General features: G+C 38.8%; 1 pseudogene; it reads right to left on the reverse strand.

Moving 5' to 3' along the window:
* Positions 1-1266: 1266 nt before the first annotated feature.
* Positions 1267-6412, reverse strand: LOC149157856 (protein PLANT CADMIUM RESISTANCE 7-like; annotated as a pseudogene).
* Positions 6413-10287: the final 3875 nt, after the last annotated feature.

Here is a 10287-nt window from a genome sequence, read left to right on the forward strand (position 1 = left end):
ATAATTCTTTATTTAATCCAGACATAATAAACATGTATCTTCATTACATTACATGTTAATTAATTTCAAATAGATAAGTTTATTAAAAAAGTTCAGTGATTCATTAATAACATATTAGATGGTTTAGGGAAATAAATGATTTAGATTTTTGGAAAAGAATGATTTAGATGCTTTGAAAATTATTGTTTTTAATCGGCATGTAAAATTTTAAATTTAATTCTTTTTTAATGAAAAGAGATTCAAATCCAAATTCTTTCACAAGTTGGAGTAAAAAATAATACAAATCTCAAAAATAATACAAATATTATTAATTGTTTTGCTGCCATAAAAGATTGTAAGCAAAATATTTTATTGATATAGATTAGCTTTAAGTTAATCTTGATGTTTCCTGGAAGGCTTGTTGAATAAACTCTTATTTTTTTGTTTGATATTAGGTTATCTATTACATATAGTTGTTTTTCGTGCTTTAATGTTTAAAATAGTTTATTTTGTTAAATTATATAGATTTTGTTGAAATAATTTAGCAAACACTATTATTTTTTCAAATGACTATTCACCATAAATATATATTATATAAAAAAACACTATTTTTATTTCAAATGACTATTCACCATGAATATATATTATATAATATAAAATGATTATATTGCTTTCCTCTAATAAATAAGAACCTATCAAAAAATTTAAACCTACTTTTATTGTACTCAAATTCTAATTCAAATTATATATATAGTCAAATTATATATAGATAAATATATATAAACATAAATTTAGTTTAGTTTAAAAATTATATTGTATAAATAATAAGATTAAAAAAAAAAATTCTTACAACTTAATATTTATAATAAATAGTCTGCCCCTCTTAATCACAAGGTAAGAATCAGGTTGCAATAAACTGTTCAATCCTCTTGATTTGTATAAATCTATTTTTTTATTAAACCAAGAAAAGAAATGGACTCAGAGCCCTTACAACGAAATGATAAAGCCACCAAGCTCATGGTATCACTAACAAAAAAAAATTGAACTCCTAGCTTTTAGGACAAAAACTCATGAAAGCATCACAGCTCATCATATAACTAGCCATCAACCAGACTTTAAATCTAAAAAAAATAACGATCATTCAATCCAACCAACAAAAAAAACTCCAATTAACCCTTAACGCTTTTTAAATCATAAGTAGATGTACAAAATCCCATCTCCACACATTTCCCCTATTTATTGTGAATTATTAGAGATATAAAAGCGTGTACGTCAAATATTAATAAACTAGTTATATATATACAGTACACCACATTCACGGGATAGCTGGAACATTATCATTTGTTTGTTTGTAGCTTGACTGGTCAGATATGCTTGATTCATAGGAGGCGCTGTGGCATTCGTTGCCTGGAATACTGATTGATTCTTCTTTTCCAGATTTCCCGCCCACCCTGCGTGTTCAGATCCATTTTTAAAACCTAAGAAACAATAAAACCAAGTCCCATCTACACTTCTACCATTAACTATGGACATAAATAGAAGATCACCAACCGAGAGTGGGATCAAAGCCTCGGTTCCTGAGTTCTCTGTATTCCTGACATAGGGCACAACTCGCAGAAGCAGTGAACAAGGCAGTCTCCACAAGTCTTTTCTGCCAAATTGAATTTGGAGCGCAGTCTCTTTCTGTAGAAACATGAATAAAAGCAGGGGCAGCCCGTAAAATAGAACAGCAAACCGTACAGAGTTCCACTAACCGCGCAAGCTGGAGATGAACAATACAATATCAAATCATGAAGGAAGAGGAAAATAGTCTAATTTTCAAAATGATATTATAGTTTGTTGTAATAGATTTTCTGGATCCATTTTCTTCATATTGATTTCAAGATTTACATTTGAAATTTGTAACTGAGATTTACATATTTAGTATTTTGATGATGAATGAGACAAATCCAGAAAATCTATTACAATAAGCTAAGAATTCCAGACTCGTTTCCAGACTGTCTGCGCTTCCAGGGGATCTGAATATCACGGTTAGCATGGATGAAATATGGGGAAATAATAAAAAAACAAGATGCTATTGCGGTCAAGATTAGAAATGAGTTGCTTTGCAGGAACTATATCGACATTTTCCCGCCCAAAATACTTCCAACATGGGAAAATGGAAGGATTGGGAATGCTTATGTTGCTAAAAGAATCGATAGATTCATCCTGCACGCCAGTGTAATTGACATTCTGGGCATGCCATTTCTACAATAGAAAATATCTTCATCTCTGATCACAGGCCGATCATTCTTGGATGGAGAAATAAGGGATTCAGAACTACTCATTTAAATTCAACAGGAATTGTTTGGAGGATCCAGAATATAACATCGCTATAAAAAAAGCATGGTATGAATTATCGTCCTCAAAATCGCCACCTGCCTTAATAACCTTCAGGGAAAAGATGGAATCGGTTCGAAAGGTAACAAAAGTGTGGCAATTCCATAAGAGACAAGCAAATAAAAAAAAATCTCCGGGAAATACAAATGGAACTCAACAGTGTGGCGACATCCATGGCTAACGACTCATTATCATTTGAAATGAAATGTAGAATTAAGGAGTTGTATAAGAAAAAATTGATGATTATGAAACAAGAGGAAACCTACTGGAGGTTAAAAAGTAGAGCCTTTTGGATGAATGAAGGAGATAAAAATTCAAAATTCTTCCATAATTATGCTAATTCCAGAAGGGAGAAAAACTCGATTTGGAAAATCAGTGATGGTAAAGGGGGGTTTTTTTATTCTCAGCAGGATATTACTGATGAGGCGGTGACATATTTCAAAAATCAGTATAAAAGATCGGTAAACTGCAACATCCAGGACATTTTATGGGGAATTGAACTATTCCCTTGCATGTTTGATGAAGAGTCAAATGATCTAATTTTCAAGCAAGTTTCGGAGGATGAGCTGCTGAGCTGCTGTCTACTTTGAAATCCTTCAAAAAGGACAAGAGTCCTGGTCCAGATGGCTGGACGGTAGAATTCCTCATTCATTTCTTTGACATCATAAAAGATGATCTGTTGCGGATGGTCGAGGGCACTAGAATGGCGGGCAGCATTAATCAAAAACTCACTTCTACCTACATAGCTCTTATTCCTAAGAAGGGGGACGCACAAAATTTTCAGGACTTTAGACCGATCTCGCTATGTAATATTTCATATAAGATTGTCTCGAAGATTATAGCTGAGAGGATCAAAGGAGTGTTATCTGAGTTTTTAACAAAGGAGCAGCACGGTTTTCTGAAAGGAAGGAACATTCATGATGTTGTGGCTAGTACTCAGGAGGGACTGTTCGCAATTCATAAAAAGAAATGTGATGCGGCTATTCTTAAAATCGACCTCTGGAAGGCATACGATTGCCTAGAATGGGGCTTCATCAGGTGCCTACTGGCTAGGATCGGTCTGAACTCCAACATGATCAACTGGATCATGGCATGTGTTGAGCCAGTGGACTATGCAATTATCATCAACGGGATTCCATCCCCTTTCTTCTGGGCGGAAAGGGGTCTCCGTCATGGATGTTCACTCTCCCCGCTGTTATTTATTTTGGCTATGAATTCCCTCAGCCTGCACATCAATAAGGCTGTCAATGAAAACTTGTGTCGCCCTCTTAAAATATGCGGGAACATTTCTATATCACACAATTTATTTTTTGATGATATCATTTTATTTGGCTTGCTTTGCAGGGTTACCTGGACATGTTACTATGAAATTATAAAAAACTTTCAGATGGCTACGGGCTTGATAGTCAACAATGAGAAATCTGCAATTTATCACAATGAAAATAATCAAGAAGCTATAGAATGGTTATCAGAACTATTTGGAATCAAAGCGCAACCTATCAGCTGTGGTATGAAGTATTTGGGTTTCCAGATCAAAGCAAATGGCTACACAAAATCCGATTGGAGTTGGATCCTTGACAGATTCCACAGAAGGATATCAGCATGGGAATTCAAGTGTCTAACACTGGCGGGAAGAGTAGTTCTTGTATAATCAGTTTTGAACCAGCTCACGGTCTACTGGGCTCATTTATTTGCTATTCCTGTAAGCATTATTAAAAGCTTGAATAGACTGTCTGCCAATTTCATCTGGGGAGGCCAAGCAGACAAGAGGAAGTTTCATCTCACAAAATTAGCCAGCATCTCTTTGCCAAAGAACATGGGCGGTTGGGGCTTACTTGATATGCAATCTTTTGGAAGGGCCCTTTTATGCAAATCTCTGTGGAGAGCTGTTCATGGTGTTGGTCCATGGTGTAACATGATTCAGGCGAAATATTTAAAAAGGAAGGATTTTATTTTCTGGTACAGAAAAGGAATGATCGGGGTGCCATATGGATCATCTATTTGGAATAGCCTCCGCAAGATTGAATCTTATTTTCTGAAGAACCATATCTGGCATTTTCAAAATGGAAGCAAGATTCTTATTGGCAAAGATCAATTTAAGGGAAGCAGCGGGGTGTCTAAAATACCTGAATCTCTTTTGAATTTCTTCCACAGAAGGGGATATTTCTATTGGGATAGTCTGATTGATGAATGGCAGGGGCCTATTCCACTATGGAAAAGCGCAGACACACTTCAGATGCCTCACTCGATAGCAAATCAGTGGGATCTCATAAGGGTGAGTCTTAGGAATTGTGGAATATTTCGCAATGTGGAATCTGACTTTTTAATATGGAGCCACTCAAAGGAGATGAATAATATAAGGGTCAAAGAAGTATATCAGCACATCTTGCAATCAAAACGATCCCCGATCAATCCGATATTTCCTCACATTTACTGGAAGGATGGCTGTCCATCGAAAATGATACACTTCGCGTGGCTCACCTTTCATAATAAGATTTTAACCTGGGAGAATTTGAGGAAGCGCGGATGGATCGGTCCAGGCATATGTCCTCTGTGCAGATCTGAAGGGGAAAATAATGATCACCTGTTCATAAGATGCTATCGTTCTCAGCAAATTTGGCAGTTTCTGGAGAACAGTTATGGAATTAAACTCAAGGCACATGCTTCAATAATGGATATGCTCCTCTGGTGCAGCGTACAGAAGTTAAATTGGCGAAGGATAATAATCTCTACCCTGTGGCACATCTGGAAATGGCGGAACTACATCATTTTTAACGATTCAAAAATGGCCAGCTCAGAAATCTTTGTTAAAATCGTTGCTACTTATGAAGCCCTTCCACAGAAAGCTATTATCCAAAGAAGGGGCGAATCCACTGAACAATCTTTGGAAAACTCTCCCTTCCCAAAGGCGTATTTCGACGGTGCGGAACAGCAAGGCACATGTGGCTGTGGCATCCTGATCATGGTAGATGAAAGCACTCAGTTCTCCATTCACTGGAACGGGGGGAGTGGTTCTAATAGTAAAGCGGAGGCCATGGCTCTCGCAGGGTTATTAAAATTTTGCCTCTTCCTTAATCTACAACATGTTTCGATTTTTGGGGATTCGAAGGTTATGGTTGACTACATCTCTGGTAAGATCCATATTACAGTTCCACATTTGATTGGCTGGATGGGGAGGATCAGTTTCTTCTGGGATTCCATGGTTGGTAGTTCTATTCACCATATTCGCAGAGACAAAAATTATCTGGCAGATTCACTGTCTAAAACAGGTCTACAGGATGCTACTGGTTTTTGGTCTTTGCAGGTTCTAACTGAAGGAGAAAGCTATCATATCCAAGAGTTTATTATGCCAGACTTCTAGTTTCATTTCTGTTCTCTTTGCAGGTTTCCTGGACTGGTCTCTGATCATTATGTGGCTATTTTCTTTTATCATCTTTGTTTATGGATGGTGTACATGATGTTTCTGTACATCCATATGTTTCCTTTTTCTCTATGTGCTCATGTTTTGTTTTGGGATCTCCCAGATCACTATGTTTCAGTCAAATTTTTCTTAGCTATTCGCTGGAATTCTCCCATGGTGATTTCATCTGGATTTCTCTTCAAATGGGAGTATTTTTTATGTAAATTTTGAACTTTATATCCCTCATATAATAATATTCAGCTTTTTCTTTCTAAAAAAATAAAGCTATGCCAAGGCTTATTCAATACGGAAAAAAAGGCTAACAATCCCAGAAATCTAAAATTAATATTTTAATTTAAGTTAATGGAAGAATAAATAAATTACTTCAGGTAGAACCGCTATCGGCTATCTCGGCAATCTCGCCGAAGGTGATGCAGGGGCAGCAACATGTAAGGCAACCTGCAATATTCATTCAATTAATAGGTAGGGCATATAACTAAATATTGACCATTCAATAAATCAAACAACAATCTTGAATAATTGAGTGAGCTAAGGAATGAAAATAGACTTACAACTACAACAATCTTCACCGCAGCCATAGAGTCCAGTGGTCCATGTGGATGGATGTCCCCCCTGCTGATGCTGAAGAGGCATTTGAGGCTAATTATTAGTATTATTGTATGCATCGTAAGCCGGAACACCAACAACTGTTGCAGGTTGTGGGTACCCATGAATTGAGTGGGAAGGATTCTGATAATTATGAGATCCACCTGCATGCTTAGGCTGTTCATCAACGGAGGGATACATTCTTTCTTTCTTTCTTTTCTGAATTGAATTGAGTTGAGTTGCAGGAAAAAGAAACTCAACGCTAAACTACTACTCTTCTTCTCCTTATCGCCTAGACCACAGGGGTTTTAATTGCAGGCAAAACACTCTCAGTGTTTCATGACCCCCTTCTCCTTGTTCTGTTACTCATCTGTTGCGCGTCCGGCTTCTTAAATAAATTCACAGATCATAGCATCCTGGGTTGGATATAGATCCACTCTATGACTTTTGAATTCTTGGCTTCTCTACGTTGAAATTTCACGCGAAGATGGGCGCTTTGCACGCTTCTATAAAAATATACATATATTTCTTTTTGCTAAAGCAAGAGACGTGCTTTCTTATCATTAAATCAAACCAAAATTACAATATGTACAAAATCTATCACTCTATAAGGTCAAAGGCAAAAAGGAAAATGCTTATCTAAAGCCTATTTTTCCGTTTCCCAAAAATTACCCACCCCACCCTATTTGAAATCAACCATGTTAATACATCAGGCATCTTAGGTACTATGGGCCCTCCCCCCTTGTAACCACAAGTACAATCATTTCCTTTCTTTCCATCAAGGAGAATAACCCACGGGCCCCACCAAACTGCTCGCTCGATCCGGAGCGTTGATCTACCCTTCTCCATCGGACGGCTGAGCCAAATATCGCGCGCCCGAAGCCGTCGAACTTTAGGGAGCGATGAGAGTGGTTTTGGGACCGGGCCCTCTTCCACGTGTCATGCTCTGTATGGCATCACTGCCAAATTTCTGAAACCACCTTTGTCAAGAAAGCTGTGCGATCGCTCCAAAACCACTCCAGTAGCGGTTTTGACTTCTGCCACTGATAAGTTGAGTGATGCTGATGCTTAAACTGCTGCTTTCGCTTGTTACCTATGATACTCCTTCGTTCTGAGAAACTCTGTCGCCCGTTACTGAGGATATTTCGGATTGCGGTCAACTTGACTGCTAAGGCCAGCCCTATCCCACCTTCCATCAAAACCTCTCTGTCCAACACTGTGGAACCCTCTGACTACTGTCCATTACGGGTTGGATTCTTTCGTTTTGCTCCTGTACACCTCTTTTTCCTCCTCCACCTGGTTATGACAGAGTTTTCTCAGGTTGCTCTGCGTCATTGTGTTCCACCCCCTTAAAATAGCTTTATCCTTGCAGCTGACTCCTTGGTTGGCTAGGATGTCCGCCAATTTGTTGGCTTTTCTCCGCACATGAATGAATCTGAGAGTACGAAGTTCCTGCAGATGTACTTGAATTTTGTGGAGAACCCGGGTTAACCTCCAGTGTTTTGTAACCTTTTCCGGCCCTGTTCCATTACTGATTCGCTTAGCCGCGTTGATGACTAACTCTGAATCCGCTTCTATTATGACATTTTGGCAATTGTTCTGTATCAAAAATTCTAAGCATTGTTCCAACGCCATTAGTTCTGCCATGTTGTTGGTGGCTTTTCCTAAGTGTCCATGGAAGAGAGAGATTATGCTACCTGTATCATCCCTAAGAACTCCCCCAAATCCAGCCTCCCCCGGGTTGCCTTTAGAAGCCCCATCAATGTTGTACTTTAAAAAACCTTTAGGGGGAGGATACCAGAACTCCTCCACCTTTTCTCTCATGCTTATTTTCCTATCTAGACCTTGTGGAATAAGCCCCTGCAAGCCTAACTGCTGGAGAATTCTCCACTCTTCAGCTGAGGGAGGATTTTTGGGGAGCTCCCTTACTGTGGTACCAACTGTCTCCTTAAGTTGTTTTACGATCAGCTCCTCCAGGCGAAGAGAGGCAGTCTTTACCTCTTTGAATATTCTTTTGTTTCTTTCTTTCCACACATTCCATATAATGAAACTTGGCAAGAGATCCCAGGCAGAATTGAGAACTTCATTATCCGAAAAATTATTCCTCCAGTTGTTTAGAGTGTTAGTAATACTTTCTTTGTCTCTATCAGACTGATTGAAGATGTTGGTAAAAAAATCCCATATCCTGTCGGTGAAAATGCAGCTGTTGAGAAGATGTTCCATAGTCTCCTCTTGGGCCTCACAGAGTTGGCATCTGGAGGGTCCCAGCATACCCCTTTTTTTAAGGTTGTCCCAGGTTAAAATTTTCCTGTGGTGAACTAACCACATGAAGAGTTTGATCTTCATCCAGCCTTTGTGCCTCCATAGCTTCTGCCAAGTTTTATTTGGATCTTGGGATTCCAGTTCAAGGAGAATACCTTTGGCTTCCTTGATATTAAAGGTGCCCTCTTTGTTGTTACCCCATCTTAGTTGGTCCTGCCCTTCAGTTACTAGAATCATCCTCTAATCCAGCATCCTCTTCAGAGACTCTGCTTTACTGTTGAGGGTTCTATCCTCTTTGCCCTCTATTTTTTTCCAAGTTCTCCACTTTCCTGCATTATGTGTGTTCTCCCAAAAGTCTTTCACCTTTACTAGTCCTTGATTGTCTGTCTCATGCTTGAGGCCCAAAAATTCTTCTTGCAGTAGATGAGGTTCTTGTTGCCATTTTTCCTCCCAGAAAAGAGCCAGATCTCCCTCTCTGATTTCCCAGAAACTATTTTTTTGGACTACTTCTCTGTTTTCCCAGGCCTTATTCCATATGGGAGAGCCTTTCACTGTTCCTGTCATACGTATGATATCAGACTCCGGCCAGGCATTGGCATATTTTTCCTTCTAGATGCTTGCCCATTGTGCTTTAGGATTCTTAACCCACCTCCACCATAGTTTGGCTCCTAGAGCCTTGCTTAGAATCTCTGGATTATCCAAACCTAGGCCTCCTTGGTTCTTGGGTTTACAGATCTTTTCCCAAGAGACTAAAGCCCATTTTTTCCTTGTTTCCTCTTTGCCCCAAAGAAAATCTCGTTGAATATTCCTAAATTGCTGTAGGACTCCTATTGGAGCTGGGAGGGCTGATAGCATAAAGATAGGGATAGCTTGGAGTACAGCTTTAGTAAGAACTAGTCTACCAGCTAAATTTAAAGATCTGAATGTCCATTTCCTTACCTTGTCTTGCATTTTGGTTGTTAACGGAGCCCATATGTTTTTGCTTCGGGGTTTAGCTGTAAGAGGTACTCCCAAATACTTAGAGGGAAGGGATTCTCTTTGAAAGCCTAAAATTCTAGAGATATTTCTCTGGATGGCAATATGAGTGTTAAAGAAAAAGATTTTCGATTTGGAAAGATTGACTTCCATGCCTGTAGCTTTAGCAAAGTCCTTCAAAATTTGTTTGTAAGCAAGTGCTTCTTTAACTGTGGGAATTCCCTGTAACATGGTATCATCTACAAACTGTTGATGAGTCAGAACTTGCCCATTCTCCGAAAGTTGGAGTCCTTGAATTCTTCCCATAACTCTTGCATGCTTAATGGACCACCCCAGCCCTTCCATCATGAGGATGAATAGAAAAGGAGAGAGCGGATCTCCCTGTCTAAGTCCCCTGGAAGGGAGAAAAAGTTCAGAAGGAGAGCCATTCACTAAAATTGAAAAGCTGGAAGTAGTTACTAGGGCCATGACCCATCTGACCCAATTATGATCAAAACCAAACGCTGTGAGCACTTTTTTGATGTATAGCCAATTCACTTTGTCATATGCTTTGGCTATGTCCAGTTGCATGATCATGCCTGCCCTCTTGTTGCTTGTTAATGAGTGAATCACCTCGTGGGCTTGAATTATATTGTCCAGAATTTGTCTGCCTTCTACATACCTAGTTTGTTCCCTTGCAATAAGCG

This window comes from Pinus tabuliformis, chromosome 5_2, assembly GCF_031772625.1.
Source record: "Pinus tabuliformis cultivar Carrire ecotype Pingquan chromosome 5_2, CPIR1, whole genome shotgun sequence".
In the NCBI taxonomy this organism is placed as follows: Eukaryota; Viridiplantae; Streptophyta; class Pinopsida; order Pinales; family Pinaceae; genus Pinus; species Pinus tabuliformis.